Source organism: Pinus tabuliformis, chromosome 2_2, assembly GCF_031772625.1.
Source record: "Pinus tabuliformis cultivar Carrire ecotype Pingquan chromosome 2_2, CPIR1, whole genome shotgun sequence".
In the NCBI taxonomy this organism is placed as follows: domain Eukaryota; kingdom Viridiplantae; phylum Streptophyta; class Pinopsida; order Pinales; family Pinaceae; genus Pinus; species Pinus tabuliformis.
Window position 1 is genome coordinate 1,122,590,246 of NC_142300.1, and position 16,104 is coordinate 1,122,606,349.

A 16,104-nucleotide genomic window follows, 5' to 3' on the forward strand; every position below is an offset into this window, starting at 1 on the left:
AACATTTTCTAAAGAGAAATTACTTGATTCTTTGAATTTGGTTGCTCACATGCTTGCTAGTTTTCTAACTTAAAGTTTTATCTCTTATTTTTTTGAATCCCATACTATAAGACCATTAATTCATTTAATAAATGAGAAAAAAACATTTCATTAAAAATTCATTTAAATTTGAATATAAAAAATTTGAATATAAAAAATTAAATCACTAGAACAGATAAAATAAATTAAGATATGAATTATATAATAATTTATATATAATTAACTTATTAATTTTATTATTATAATATTTTTAGTTTATTTTGTTATAATTTTTTTCCACTTTTATAATAGATATTTTAATGTTTTTTTTTTTTTTCATGTATACATATCCACACTATATACACTAAACTATAGAATGCAACACCTAACTTGAGTGTAACAACTCCCCATTATAAAAATTAAAATTTTAATTATATTATGATTTTAACACTTAGCTTTAAAAAACTTGCTACATATCTTTATATCCGACCTCATTCATTACTCAATTAGACAATAATAAGAGAGAGTCGATTTTATTAGTGTTTTAAGTATTCATAACCATGAATTTAGGTTTTCCTAAAATTTATTTATATATATATTAATTATTTTTTTCAAAATGTTAAAACTAGCAATTGTCCCAAAAGGTACAAAGAGAGGCCGATAGGATTATTAAATTGGAATTGTTGAATTTCTCTAGAAGAAATGTTAGTTCAAACCTAACGGATGAGCATTTTGAGCTGGCTGAAATCTACCCCATACTAAATTGTAGAATGTCTCTCGACGCAATAAAAATATGTAATAATAACAATAATAAAGTGATAATGATCATCAACAGAAAATAATTAAAGAACAAATAAACAAACCAAAAAAACCTATCAATTCTATTAAATAAAATAGCAATCCTACCTCTAAAATTTTAATATTATAATTAAACAATTACTCATAACATATAAATTTATTAATATTATATTTAAAACTATCATTATACATGAATCATATATGTTTTTACCACATATATATGATCATTCTGCAGTGACAAAACAAGCACTAGAAACAGATCATAAATAATTAAATGCATATCTAAGAATTTTTGGCATACACATTTCTTAGACCTATACAAACAAATATGGAGTAAAAAATTACACAAACAAATATGAAATAAAAAATTACATAACCAAACTCTTAGAATTAAAACATAAAACCTTAAAAACAATGAATACATTAATAGGATAAATTGTGTATAAACAAACTATTCAAAAAAAATGAGTCGATCACAGCAATGAAATCTTCCACTCAAGCTCATTTTCTTATAAAATCGGGCAGAATGGAGGCCTTGGTTAAGAAGCAGAAAAAAATCAATAGAATAAAATATAGCTCCCTCCCATGTGACCATGAACTTAAGCTTTTATAGCTAGTAATAGCATGCTACTCAATCTACCAGATCGCCATCAAATGCATCTCTTCTGAATTTTCACGACAAAAATATGCATACCATTCAAAAGCCTCTCCATTTCCTCGAATTTCTCCATTATAAACTGTCAATAGTTATATAAAATGTCAATACTGACCGTCCACTTGAACAAAATAAGAATTAAGTGACAGAGTTAGCATCTGGTGTCAAAATCAATTCATAACTTTACACAGACTTACAAGCAGCATAGCTCATGTTCATCACTTTACACAGATTACAACAAGCATTGCTTCAAACGCACCAAATGCCCAATCTCTCAGCTATACAACAGATTATAAATCTATAAAGAATTTAGTTTTACTCCACTCCAATAAGGTGTGGAATGTTATATGCACAAGCCAGTACAACTGTTTATAATTCATCACTTGAGTTAATTGCTCAACGCCATGATTAGTGTGAAATGGATGTTATTGTTAAGATGCTATGCTGAAAGAGCTCACTTTCTTTGGTGTTGCAACCACAAGTGGAGCTTCTAGAGAATTTGTAATAGCAAATTTGTCATGCATAAATTTGCTATCCACAATGGATACATCTTTTGGAACAATCTTGTAGCAATAGCAGCTTTTTAGCCCATTCTGGCCCTTGTAACACACATGATCGTTGTTTTTTACTTGACGGAAGTTCCAGATGACAGAAAATTTACCAACAGTGGCAACTACATGGCGCTCCTGCCTTCCACTCTCAGTAACCTGCAGTGATGAAGAGAAATAGATGTCAGAAATTAGTACACTTGAAGAGCTAATAAAGGTTATATTGCAGGCCAACGGTCCTATAAGTTCAATTGCTACATGTTATGAAGTTGAAGTCATTTTTTGTGTACCTTATCCCTTCATAGACAATTGCTAACTTTTAATACATTATTATTTGTTTATAGTGGTGATATTGAAAAAGCATATGGCCAAATTTTTGTGTATCTGTAAGGCCATGTTTGAAATTTGTGTTTGGGAGAATCAAGACCTATTAAAAATTAATGGAACAGTTCGGGGAATTCATTTTTCTTGAAAGAAAGGTGATGAGCCATGTAGCAACAAGCTGAGAAGGTTTGCCAAGTAAAATAGGATGTTTGGTCTGAAAATTAAAGATGCTATTTTAAAGGCCCCACAAATTACTGGATATTCAACCAGATAATTCGACCAAGCAACAAAACGTTGAAATTCACCATCTTGTGCCCGTTGAAGATCTCAAACTTTGGTTCCAGGTGCAGAGACTAATTTATTTTAGAAAAGGCTAATTGCATGTTGGCCGCATTTCCATACCATTTCTGTACCAGAAATATTACTGTCCAGAAACGACACCAAATTTGGATAGTGCAGTTCATTAAGAGAAACGGATTTGTTGTACATAAAAAAGTCTTAAACTTTGAAAGAAGTCCCCAAAAGTATTAATGAAGTTCTGAGCAACTTAGGTACTCTGTTTTTTATTTTTTTCATACAATTTCACTGCTTTTCAAAACATCATAGTCTAATTCTTCTATGTTTGGTTCTTTCTCAAGCATATTTTTTTTTTATCAATTTTGTCTGGAATCCAGGTGGGATTTTATTGAAATCACAAGTTTGGTCCGTGAAGGCGGCTAGTATCCCAAGGGTTTTTCAGGGCACTGAATTGATTTGTGCATTCAAAAATGAATTTTAAACAACAACAAATCACGATATAGTCAAAGATTTATCACTAGATTCTGTTTGGAAAAACTGGGTTTTAAGTGAATTGAATCTATTTATACATTAAAAAATAAATAAATTAAACAGCAACCAATAACAATCTGGTCAAAATTTGCATCTCCGAATTCAGATGAAAAAAAACTAAAACTTAGAATAATTAGGCTGTGCCCTTTCAAAAAAAATTTGCTGATTTAGAAAATGCTTAAATGTGACCAAACACTAGTACAACCCCATGGCTAATAGCTGCCCTGGCTTATAGAAATTTGTTCAATTTTTGGTTTACAATTTTTTTTTTATCAATTTTGTCTGGAATCCAGGTGGGATTTATTGAAATCACAAGTTTGAGCCGTGAAGGCGGCTAGTATTCCAAGGGTTTTTCAGGGAACTGAATTGATTTGTGCATTCAAAAATGAATTTTAAACAACAACAAATCACGATATAGTCAAAGATTGTATCACTAGATTCTGTTTGGAAAAACTGGGTTTTAAGCGAATTGAATCCATTTATACATTAAAAAAAATAAAAATTAAATAGCAACAAATAACAATCTGGTCAAAATTTGCATCTCCGAATTCAGATGAAAAAAAACTAAAACTTAGAATAATTAGGCTGTGCCCTTTCAAAAAAACTTTGCTGGTTTAGAAAATGCTTAAATGTGACCAAACACTAGTACAACCCCATGGCTAATAGCTGCCCTGGCTTATAGAAATTTGTTCAATTTTTGGTTTACAATTTTGCGAGTGCAATGGATAGAAACATTCATTAATTTACTTTTCATGAAATGGAAACCAATGATTTTCAATACATACTTTGAAACAAGTAGTAGTTGGAGTTCAAAAGTGAACAGGACATTAAAGTCAAATAAACAACATAAGGGGAAGAAAAACAATACAAATCAGAAGACCAAAATGCATATTAGTAACACTTACCCAAGAGAACTGACCACCATGGAAATTATCCTTTCCAGCCAAATGTGCATCCACTGGAGTAAGCTTGAGCAATCTCGGAGCTGGAATCTTGTGCCCCTTTCGCCCAGAAACTCCTGTCTTTGACTGTCCATCTTTAACCGTGAAGACAGTACTGATAAGAATAAGATAGGTATTAGTAGTCCCAAGAATCCACTTCGCATCATAAGTAACATCAACATGTGTGATCGGTGATCCAAGAGCTGGAAACGCTGTTTTTGCCAACCTCATGGATGTTTTCCCATAAAGCCGAATCTTCCCATCACTGGATCCAATCACCACGCATCCATCCCCAGTAGTTGCAAAGCACTGAAAATTTGTACCTCTCGCAAATTGATGACCATTGGCCCAATTCGAAACCGTGTTGTCAGACTGTTGAACAATACCATGCCTATCCCTCATATCCCACCTGCACAGCCTATTGTCATCAAGCCCCATGAAGGTCGACTCTGCAGCATCCAACTGTGCAGCCTTGCTAACATTTGTAATATCCCGCATCTGGGAGTCCCATCCTTCTCAAACTTCCATTCTGCCACAACCTGCCCAGTCTCAATATCTAGCTGGTGAACCCTTGCAGCATGAGGCTTGCCCTGCTTGGCAGGGCTCATCAACATCATATTGGTCTCTGCTCTCATGAGAAGACCCTTCTTCGGTGTAGAGTAATAAGACCCATCACCCCCCAAATCCCCCTACCTGAACTTCACAGGCATGCCCTTCCCATGGATCCCATGGTGCAAATTCTTGGCTGCCTCAATGCCAGTCTCACCGACCAAAAAGCTATGACCCAGGGCACCCATGGCCAAGCTCTGTATACCACCATTAGTAGCCTCCTCAATCTCTTCATTCAAATCCCTATCCTCGTCCTCCAGCCCCAAGCTCTCCTCTGCATCTTCCCAGACAGAATCATCCACAGTCTGGGGATTAGCCCACCCCATGAAATCCTTCCCAAACACCTTAACCTTGTTTTCCTCAGTAGCCTTGAGCAAATAAGTATTCTCAAACATACAATTCTGAAACTCTGTAACAAAATCCATGTACCCTTCACGATACAGAAGGCCACCCCATATAGTCATGATCGAAGCCAAGAAGCAGAAAAACCCATTCATAGATACAACAATAACGTGCACGCTAGGAGCTATGATAGTCCAATGATCTGACAAGTTTAAAGCATGGGAAAATCAACCCTCAAGAAGCCACAAATAACTTCGCAATAAAATATAAAATATAAAAGCCTGCATGCCGCCTTCTTCATTTAAGAGTCTTCAGCGCTGGAAACAAATCATTACCTATTTTCCAGATAATTCATAGTAAGATTAAAATTGGCTATACCACAGTATGAAGTCAGCCCCGCTGAGACAGATAAATGTAGATTGAGAAATCTTACCTCCAAATCCTGGAATAATCCAAAATTGAAGTTCTGGAAACCCAAGCTGTGCTTTTGGGGTTGAAATACGAGCATGACAAGACTGTGTAAATTAAATACATCCATGATAACTCAAAACATGTAAGTTCCCAAAATTCCCCTTCCAAAACATAAAATTACAAGAGATGGACAATCATTGCCACATACCATTGCTAATTCTAATCCACCACCAAGCGCAAGCCCTTGAATAGCAGCTACGGAAGGTTTTTTAGCCTCTATAACAACACCAAAAGGCCAAAAAGGTCAGAGCCAGAAAAAAAGTTCCATCCTAAAAACAGTGAACACATAGAATCCTTTTCCAAACTTTCAGGGGTGCCTAAACATCCATCAGAATCTTAATTTTTTTATGTTAACAATATCAACATATCCAGCTACGTATTACAATACAGGAAAACATGTAGAATCCTTTACCAATACATTGATGAGTTCCTAACTATGCTATAAGAATGCTACTTTTAACTGTACCATCAAATCCAACTATACTCTACAATAAGCCTAGGTATCCATATTTTGGCACATTCCTAGAAAAGCTCAAAATGTCAAGGGTATGATAATTTCACTTTATAGTATTCAAATAACATATGGAAAATAACGATCCAACAAAATGTCCTTTACAAGAATTGATAATGTTTTTTGAAATGAAAAGTCAAAGTAAAAGCAACATTCCTCTATCTTACACATTATTTGTGGATTTGATAATAGCTAACATTCCCGAGATACAGTACCCCCACTTCAGCCTTACATATCACCAACAACTTGCAATTTTAGTGAAAACAAAAAAAAAGCAACATATATAACAAACGCCTACCTTCAATAGTATTGATCATAAGATCAACAGAAACTCTACCCAAATGTGACAAGTTCCCTGCTAGATACACAGTTACAGAGAATTGAATATGAGCAAACATGGAAACCTTTGAAACAATCTGCAACAGAATTTGAATTTTGTATGAAAACTTAGTTTGGCATACCAGTCTGTTGTACTTCCTGGAGAACGTTGATGTCAAAACCACCTGAGAATATGCTTCCATTACCTAACAATGCCAAAACAGAGACATAGACATGAAATCATCTCGATTTTTGAACAGAAGCATTTACATCTCTCTCTATATATATGAATATATATAAAGATTTATAACACCATTGAACATTTAGTACCGTTTCCATCCCTTCTGCAAAGTTGCATACCAGTGACAACAATGGCCTTCACATCATTTCTCCTCATTGCTTTGTCATATTTTTCTTTCAAGCCTGCAAGAATTGTAAATAAAACCAATTGAATGGTTACTACAGATATTAAGTTAAATGGTAACACATATGCTAATGCATTACTTACACCCAGATATCAACACACAAATGCGTATGTCATTAAGCCTTCTCTTTCAATGAACATAAAATTATGACGTAGTCAACTACTTACTGGACAGTAATATGATGAATTTGGTAAGGTTGACCTATGATTTCGAATTGGTATGTGCAAATTAGTAGGCCTTGGAGGATTGGTTTGCATTTTATAATCATTTTAATTTGACCTTATCTGTCCTATCCTCATATGGCAGAGCTGATATCAGTTTGCTTTGGGAAAAAGCCATGATGCCCTTTATTTCCAGCCACAGCACAGTTTCTTTACTGCTGAAGCATTTCTCAGTTTCAATTTGCCTACTGGTGCATGTGATGCTGTTTGCAAGGCATAGGAAAATAAACCTTTTCTGCCACTCCCATGCCATTGCTGACTTGTTGTGGCCCATCAAGGGTGCTCTTGCTGGCTGGGGTCTGATGGACTTGAGTTGTCTCAAATCTGCATATCCTGTGGGGATGTGGTGTTTCCCCTCACACCCCTTCAACATTTTATAGGTAATAGTTAATAGGTTAGTTGTGCTTCCTGACCAGACATATGTCACTCCTTCGCATGATGCCTGAAAAGTTGCAAAGGAATAGTTTGATTTCTGTTTCACTACCAGGCACATGCTGCACTCTTGCATGGCGTGTTTAATATATACATGTGTGCACTAAGACACCCTCTCCGATTTGAGTTGAAAACAAGTAAAGATGAGCAAAATGACCCCCGAATATGCCTTTATAGATGCTCTGGTGAGTTTATTCCGGTTTGACTTAGCAAGACTCACAAGGCAGACCGCACAACAAGTTTTGACCAAGTATGAGTTGACATGCTGAGTATTTTCCATGAAAACGAGCTTTTATCAAGTTATCCTGGGGTTGACCATTTTTTTCCAAGACTTGACCAACTGGGTTGACTCGACTCACCGGATCATTCAGACTCAGAGAGATCAGGTAGACTCAGCAGAGTCTGGAAACTATGATGGGTGGACAATACAAGGTTCTCTTCTACCCTAACCCTCCGTTATTGTTCCATTGCTCTAGCAAGAAAACCTGATCAAGGGCAGGCTCTTCCTTTTCACAAACCCCAGGATGATATTATACAAATGCATAATAGTCATATGATAAATAAAAATCCTCAAATCCACCCCTCCACTGTATTTGCAATGAGACCTAGCATTCGCTCGAGCCGCAATTCATGCCAAATCTGCTTATTTAATCATTATCTTCAAATCTTTTGGTTAAAACTTAAAATTAAGTACAATGTTGCAACCAGGGATCTCCTATCATATCTCTCGATGAATGGACTGCAGAGATAATCCTCTGCCACAATGTAAATGACCTGCCTAAAATATGGAGGATTCTAAACAGAATTAAGCAGAATTTGCAGATCTAGTAATTCTCAACACAGTAAATCACGAACCAGAACCCATCTCAAACAGTTATACCTATTTCTCTGTTCCAGTCAAACACACGCAAACATGTATGTGTTCATGCACCAGGCTGTGGCCAAGAGGCAACTTGGAGCAGTTGTCGTGAGGATGAACCAGGTTCAAATTCCAGTTTCCTCGCTCCCCCTGCCTGATGGATAGCTGTGTAGTATTTATTGTAGCTCTACTGCAATGATGATCCGACGCCTAGCTGCCGATATTGTACTGGTTGTTGCTATTGTTGCTTAGCCTCAGGGCTGTTGGTCTATTTGTGGCCTGGCCGCCGCAGTGAAAGAGGTTTCAGACCAACCAATCATGACCTGTTTCCAATGGGTGTACTACACACACAAGGCTGTGAACTATTGTGGAATTATCATCAATGCTCCCCAGTCCACACACTTACCAGATCTATAAACCACCCTGCGCTATCAAACTTTACTATTTATTTTCAGGTGTGTGTGTGTGAGTTGTGGGATTGGACCTATTTTAAAATCCTAGATCTGTGGTCAAGAATTTCTGTTTTCAAGTTCCAAGAGAAAGATGGCAAAGCCCCGCTATCAAACTTTACTATTTATTTTCAGGTGTGTGTGTGTGAGTTGTGGGATTGGACCTATTTTAAAATCCTAGATCTGTGGTCAAGAATTTCTGTTTTCAAGTTCCAAGAGAAAGATGGCAAAGCCCTGCAAGCGGAAGAGTATCCGAAAAATGCACCTTCAACCAAAAACTGATCTATAATAATAACGAGGCCTGAGATTCCAGACTAACTAAATAGACGTAAAATTATTAAAAAAATGATAGAAATGAAATCCTTACCTTTGGGCCATTGTGCAAGGACGCTTTCCTTCAAGGTGGCAACAGTGGTGGCAGATAAATATCTTCTGGGACCAATGTCTGTACCATCATGGAGCCTGAACTTCACCTCCAAATACTCTTCCCCTGACATTTCTCAAAATACCCAGATCCTGGTTCAGAAAACCCTCTAAAAGCAGCTTAAAACCCTCAGTTTGGGAACCCTTGTGACACCTTAAAGGGTAACCCAGAAAAACGCTATTACAGGTTTGGGTTTCCTCAAAATAAAAAACTATGATAACATCTATCGCAGATACCCTTCATAAAACACAGCTTCAATCTACAAACTCCACCATTTGTAACACCCAAAAACTCTTCTGTTTGAAAAAACTTGAAATCAAGGTCTTGGCAATATTGACCTTCCTGGAAGCAAAACAATTCTAACCCAGAACTACAAAAAATGGAAAGACCTGTCAAACACTAAATACAGCCTGATCCTACAAATAATTGAGGCAATGATGCATCTTGCCTGACTATTTATTGATCATTACAGCGGCTCTAAGCCGTGTCATTGCCTCAATGTGCACTAAATTATTCAACCCAATGTGTGTATATACGCCTCTTGGTTTTTTCAATCCCATTTCTTCTTTACAACTGAGCAACGCGGTGCCTGAAAGGCTTGCTGCACGAACTCAGCATACATGGCCCTTGACATCCTCACAGAGACATCTACCATCTCCTTATTGCACAAAAACTTCTCCATCCGAGACGCCGCCCTCATGGAATCCACGTCCCGTTCATAAAAGGCCTCCACCGCCTTAGAAATCAAGTGCTCATCGTGCTTCAAAACCTGACCCATGCTCAGAGAAACTCGAACCCTGACCCTATGCATGTTAACCCTTCTGAACAACATCGCTAGCTCTGGTTTGCACAAAACCACCCGTGAGAGCCCGCAAGGATTCCCATACTGAGGGTTTCACCGGCAAATGGAACGGAAGCCCGCGGGTTCGAGTCCAATAATAGCGCACACAGTGGCATAACAAATGCGAAACTGCAAATGCAAAATACCCAAATGTCAATTTGCTGTTAATGACAAGTGTCAACGTCGGAATGAAAAGGACGACGAAAGGTCCCTTTCAAAGGAAGGCCTATCGGCCTAAAAATATATATATTTTTTAATATAAATTTATTTATTTATTTATTTAATAGATAAAAAACCAATATTTAACCGTCCAACATTTCACTGTTGTAACATCCAAACCAAACACTACTATAATTTATCTTAATCTCAGGAGAAAAAAATAACTATAAATAAAAGTGGAATCGATCCACCCGAAGGACCTTATAAGAATTAAATCGTTGACGCCCCACTCCAAAGTACTTGGTAGAGACCGATCGATTTATTGAGTGGACCTTAACCTCTTATATATATATATATAGATATTCTCCCACCAATTTTTTTACAGTGTAGTTTACATGATTTCAAGGTTTTATTTAATGTTTTTTATTAAAAATATTTTTATTTTTAAGGGTTTTATTTTATTTTTTAAGTGAAAAAATTTTTATATTATATTTTTTAAAAATTTATATTCATTAAAGGTTTTAGGTTTTGTAAAAGCTAATTATGATTAGAAGCTTGATGCTGGGAAAGAGAGTAAATTATAAAAGCTGGAGGAGGCTTTTGTTCATAAAGGAAAAGCCAGAGGTCTTTTTGTCGAGTGCATAGCAACAAAGCAGACAATAATATTGATGGTTCTGTTATCACTCAGATTTTTTCTTTAGAAGTTATCAAAGAAGGAATAGTCCGAGGTAACCACAAACCTAATCTTTTAGACTTGGGTTCTAGCCAACCTAAGTCTAGAGAGGGCTCTCTCTTTATAATTTAGCTTTGTTTTCAATAAGATTTTAGGCTAGTTCTTAGTATTCATGATTATTTGTTTTGATTGGGTGGTGGAATTAAGGAAACAGATGGGCAGAGCAAGTATTCAGGCCATTGGGCTATGGAGTCAATCAAGAAAGACTTAACTGGAGTTGATTTATCACTAAGGTAAGAGTCCACAGGGCAGAATAGCACAACAAAAGCAAATCTGAAGGTTTAAATGTGTGAAGTAGTCATAACCAGGGCAAAGGGCAATGAAGAATCCTTAACCGGGATTAAGATGAAGAAAGGAAGGATGATCAGTAGCAAAGGGCAATGAAGAATCCTTTACTATGGACCAAAGGGGGGGTAAACTATGGAAGTAAGGGAGCAATTAAGAATTCCCATACCAAGGCAGTTTAGTAGAAAACATAAAGAAAGAAAACAGTTAAAACAGAGAGCACTTAAGCTAATTCTGATGATATCATTCCTTGTTTTCTTTACATATTTAATAAGAAACACATATGAATTTTCATAACATGAAGAGAATACAATATTTAAACATGAAAAGATGATACTTATTTGTTCCAACTGTGCACGAGAATCCAGTGAAATGTCCTTAGCTTTATTTCATTTCCAGCAAAACCAGTCTAGTCTTGAGTACAATAGCTCTTTGGCTCCAAAATAAAACGTCTACAAAAATGTATTTTAATCCACACTAATTAATTCGATTTGTGAAGTATTTATACAAAACATCTCATAACCATACGAGAATTATTCTAGGAAACAAAAAATATCTTCAACATGAAGATAGAGACAGATGGAGAACTATCTTCTAGTTGTCCCTTTTATTGTGATTGTGCTGGCTGTTGTAACTCGGATTTGGCTCTTTCAGTTGCTTTGTAGTTATGTGCTGGAATCACTTTCTATCTTCTACCTACTGATACTCTTTACTTGTTCTGCTTTGATCCTGTCTTACCTGTTTTAGCCATGTTTTACCATGTAGATTTACTGCAGTAACTTATAGTAAATCAGTCAAATTTGTCCACCATTCACTATCAGGTAATTTCATCCTTATCATTTTCCTGTAAATCTCATCAGCTTCTGTGTACTTGGCAAAATTTGGTTTGCTTGTGAACAAGTGCTTGACTTCATGCTCTATGTAGAACAGATTCTCAAGACCATCATATAACACCTTTCCAGTGGGCAAAGATTTCACCCCTGAAGTACTAGCTTGGCTTTTGGCCAGCTTGTTTAACCTTTCATTGTAATCTTCTTGGGTCATCAGCTTGTCATTTATTACCACAGGACTGGGAAGTCCTTTTTCTCTTAAGATGTCATACTTTAGCATAAAGTTGTCAATGTCTACTTGGATGCCCTGAAATCTTTTCTCCGGATTGAGCATTAGGTTCCTTTTGGTGAGAATCTTTTTGATTTCTATGATTGTTGATGTTCTGTCTTCTATCTCTAGTTCATCAAGCTAATATCTGTTTTTGCTATTCAAAAATGTGATTAACTGATTGGCTTCTTCAGGTTTATTTCCCAATCCCTCCACTGTCTTGTGGATTGCTTCTGTGGCTGCTTTAACTAATTCAGTTTGTTCAAAAATAATCTAAATGGAAGGCCAAACCTCATTGATGGAATCAATGATGTTGGCCCAAAGGATTTCTTTCATGTCTCCCAATGGCTCTTGTAATGTTAAGTCCTTTTCAAGGGCTTTTATCCTGTCTATCATCCTTTGGTTTTTCTAAGCTTCTTCTTTCTGTTGTATTTGTGGGTTTCTAAACTTGTCACTTGTTCTCCAAGTTTCTTAAGCTCAGTGGCCTAGATACTCATTTCTTCCATGGCCTTGATTAATTCCACAGTATTTTTTGTTGGTGTCTCTGTGCTGGTGGATGTAGATGTGCCCGCTGAAGTACCTGTTACTGGCAATGTTGTAGCTGGTGGAGGTGTAGGTGCCAAGGCAGCTGCCAAGGTGGAGGGTACTGCTGTGGAAACTGTAGGTATTACAGTCTGAGGAGTGGTGGCCAACTCACTCTATTTGGACTGTATCAAATTATCCAATTCTTTCTCAGTTTCCTTTAACTGTTCATTAAGCTTTAGGACCAAGTCCATAAGCTCTTCCTCCTTTTTGGTTTCCATTACTTTAGTTGTCTGAGGATGATGAAGAGGAGGAATCTTGAGCTGCTTTTTCAGTGCAGCTATGTCGTCTTTTTTCTTCTTGGTAAGCTTCTCTACAGCTTTCACATCCTTGGTATCATGTCCCAACTCTATGACCAAGTCCTCTGAGGACTTTATCTTGGTGTCTTTGGCTTGTGAAGGGACCTTCTCCAACTGTAATTGTGCTGACATGTTATTCAGTGAATTCTAAAGTTGGTGGGTTGTTATTGCCTTGCTGGTCAAGGTGGAATAGACCATTTCACCAGTTTGCTTATGTAATTCAATTTGGTCAATAGGATGGATATCCTTTGCCAGCACTTCAAAATCTGTTTTTAGGTAATCTGCCATTGATTTAGGTTGTTGTGTGGTTGGCTTCAAAAAACTCATCTGCATTTTCCATTATTTTATGTCAAAGGCTGACATCAACCTTGTTTGGTTTGTTGGATCCATCTTCAAATAATGTGCATAACTTTGCACCTTTAGCCTTTCATTCCTTGCTTTTATTTCCTTGTATTTTTCCTTGATATCTAGGCTTTGTCCAGTAGGAGCCCTAAAGGAGAACACTTCCATGCTCTGTTGCCTTTCCAACATTTGAGCATGTGAGGTGGAAGGTTCTTGTGTACCTCCTGAAGGAGTAGTGTGCATGCTTTATAGAGTGGTACCAGAGCCTCGTTCTCTTACGCTTGCATTCCACTTGCTTGTTGCATTTGCATGGTGTTGATCATGGTTATAGTGATGCCGTCATGTGGAAGTTGATGCTGTTATTATGGAATGCATCATCATGAGTGTATGACTGGTTACATGTCGTTATATGTCACTTACATGTATCATTTTGTATGCCCGGTTACATTTTGGTATGCTTGGTTACATTATTGTATGCTTGGTTACATGTACCATTCTTATAGACTTGGTTACAAGTATTGTTTGTTTATGTTGGATTATATGTGCTTATGCGTGTGTGTGGTGGATTACACATTGCTTATGCATGTTAATGTTTGCATGTGGTCAAGTGTACAATGATGTAATGGTGGTTGTCATGCATGAGGTTGTGGTATGCATTGTTGATAAGGTCATGCATTGATGAATGGACCCTGGCTTGAATGATGGTTGCATAGTTATATGCTTATGTGTTATATTCTATATGATGTCATGATTATGTTATACATGTATCACGTTGATTTGTTGATCTCGTAGACGAGGTATCCTCCTTGAGCTATACTAAGGTACGTTAGTTTATTATGATTTGGTTTAACTGACATGATATACCTTGCAGGAAGAAATATCAAATGGCTAGCAAGATGGCAGACAACAAAGACTCTCCCTATGAATTAGAAGAGTAGTATGGTGTTGGGAGCTCTTCTAATTTGGCAGATACACTAAGAAGCTTAAAGGAATAAATAAGGAGTTGTAAGGAAGATAATGACATAATCATGTAGGCACAAGAGAAACAAGAAGAGGTAAATGCAGTGATACTTCAGAGTTTGTCAGATTTGAAGTGACAAGGACCATGTTTGATCAGCTAGGAGCAGGAGGATAGAACTAATGGGGCATATAGTAGTAGGTTTCATGGTGGTCACAAGTCAGATAGAGATGACACAGTTAGAGATGGAAGATTGTTGGACACTCCAGATACGAGAGGGTATAGACACAAGTATTATTCAAGTTCTGATTCAGATAGGAACTATGATCGTCATTTTTATCATCCTTACAGGAGGAGTGATAGGGGATACTTGTCGGATGAGTTTAAAAAAGCAAAGCCACCTACTTTTGATGGAGAGATGAAGAAACCATAGGATGCAGAGGCATGTTTTCTTGGCATGGGGAAATTCTTCAAGTTACATGGTTATTCAGAGAACATGAAAGCGAGAGTAGTTACATTCAGTCTCAAAGGCAAAGCAGACATTTGGTGGGAAGATGTGAAGAATGTCAGATGTATTCATGAGGACTTGACTTGGACTGAGTTTGAGCAGCTATTCAAGAAGAAGTATTTGTCGGAGAGCTACTTTGATGACAGGGCAAAAGAATTTTATGAGCTAAGGATGGGATCCATGACAGATGATGAGTACACTAACAAGTTCTTGGAATTACTAAGGTATGTGCCTTATCTCACGGAGGAGAAGGCCAAGATTTAGAGATTCATTAGTGGATTATCGATTTCATTCAAAGACAAGATTGAGTTCGATGAGCATAAATCATTAGAGGAAACCATTCGAAAGCTAAGGCATTGCTATAAGTAATCGAAGCACAGATTTGATACTAAGCTAGACTAGAACTTATAATGCAAAGAATAAAGGAAAATGGGATAGAAAGCGATCAAGACCTCGGGGTATGGGTAATAAAGAGAATGTTACACCACTAATAAGTTCAATGCATCAGATAGAGGACAAGGATTTCGATCAGAGGAACAAAACAATGATGTGGGACGGAAACCTAAAAAGTGTTGGACTTGTAGCAAAGATCATCATAGGAGAGATTGTCTACAGAATCAGGGTGGTAGGCCTTAGATATATAATGCACAAGACGCATAGACTGTTAGGGATAGCAGTCAAGGTATTCCTCGTATTTATGTAGAATTGGATAAAAAATAGGCATACCGTCAAGCATCTATCATTGATATGGACGATAAGCTTTGTGATCAAGTTATTTCTATATTGATTGACCCTAGATCTAATTATAGCTATTTTAGTCCTGACTTGGTGGATAAGTGTGGTTTAAGTGAGGAATTGCATGTAGAGTCTTGGTTAGTGCAGTTGGCTAAATGTATAAAGAAGCGAGTTCATCATTAGGTAAGAGCTTGTGCATTTGATTTGAATGGTATGCCTACTGCAACACTTTTGAATGTATTACCGTTGAGATCATACACTATGTTTTTGGGCATGGATTGGTTGTACCTTCATAGAACTAAGGTGGATTATTATGACAAGGCCATTGAGTGTGTGGATGACAATGGGGAACCAAGAGTCTTAAAGGGAAATAAGAAAGCCACATCAGTTG

General features: G+C 36.8%; 1 pseudogene across 1 annotated transcript; it reads right to left on the minus strand.

The window, feature by feature from the left end:
• Positions 1-1,772: 1,772 nt before the first annotated feature.
• Positions 1,773-10,139, minus strand: LOC149197340 (protein CYPRO4-like; annotated as a pseudogene). The gene is made up of 8 exons (XR_016254757.1): positions 9,117-10,139; positions 6,724-6,786; positions 6,507-6,569; positions 6,344-6,400; positions 5,683-5,750; positions 5,497-5,578; positions 4,077-5,265; positions 1,773-2,178 (listed from the first exon to the last, which is right to left on the minus strand). The product of XR_016254757.1 is annotated as a protein CYPRO4-like (transcript).
• Positions 10,140-16,104: the final 5,965 nt, after the last annotated feature.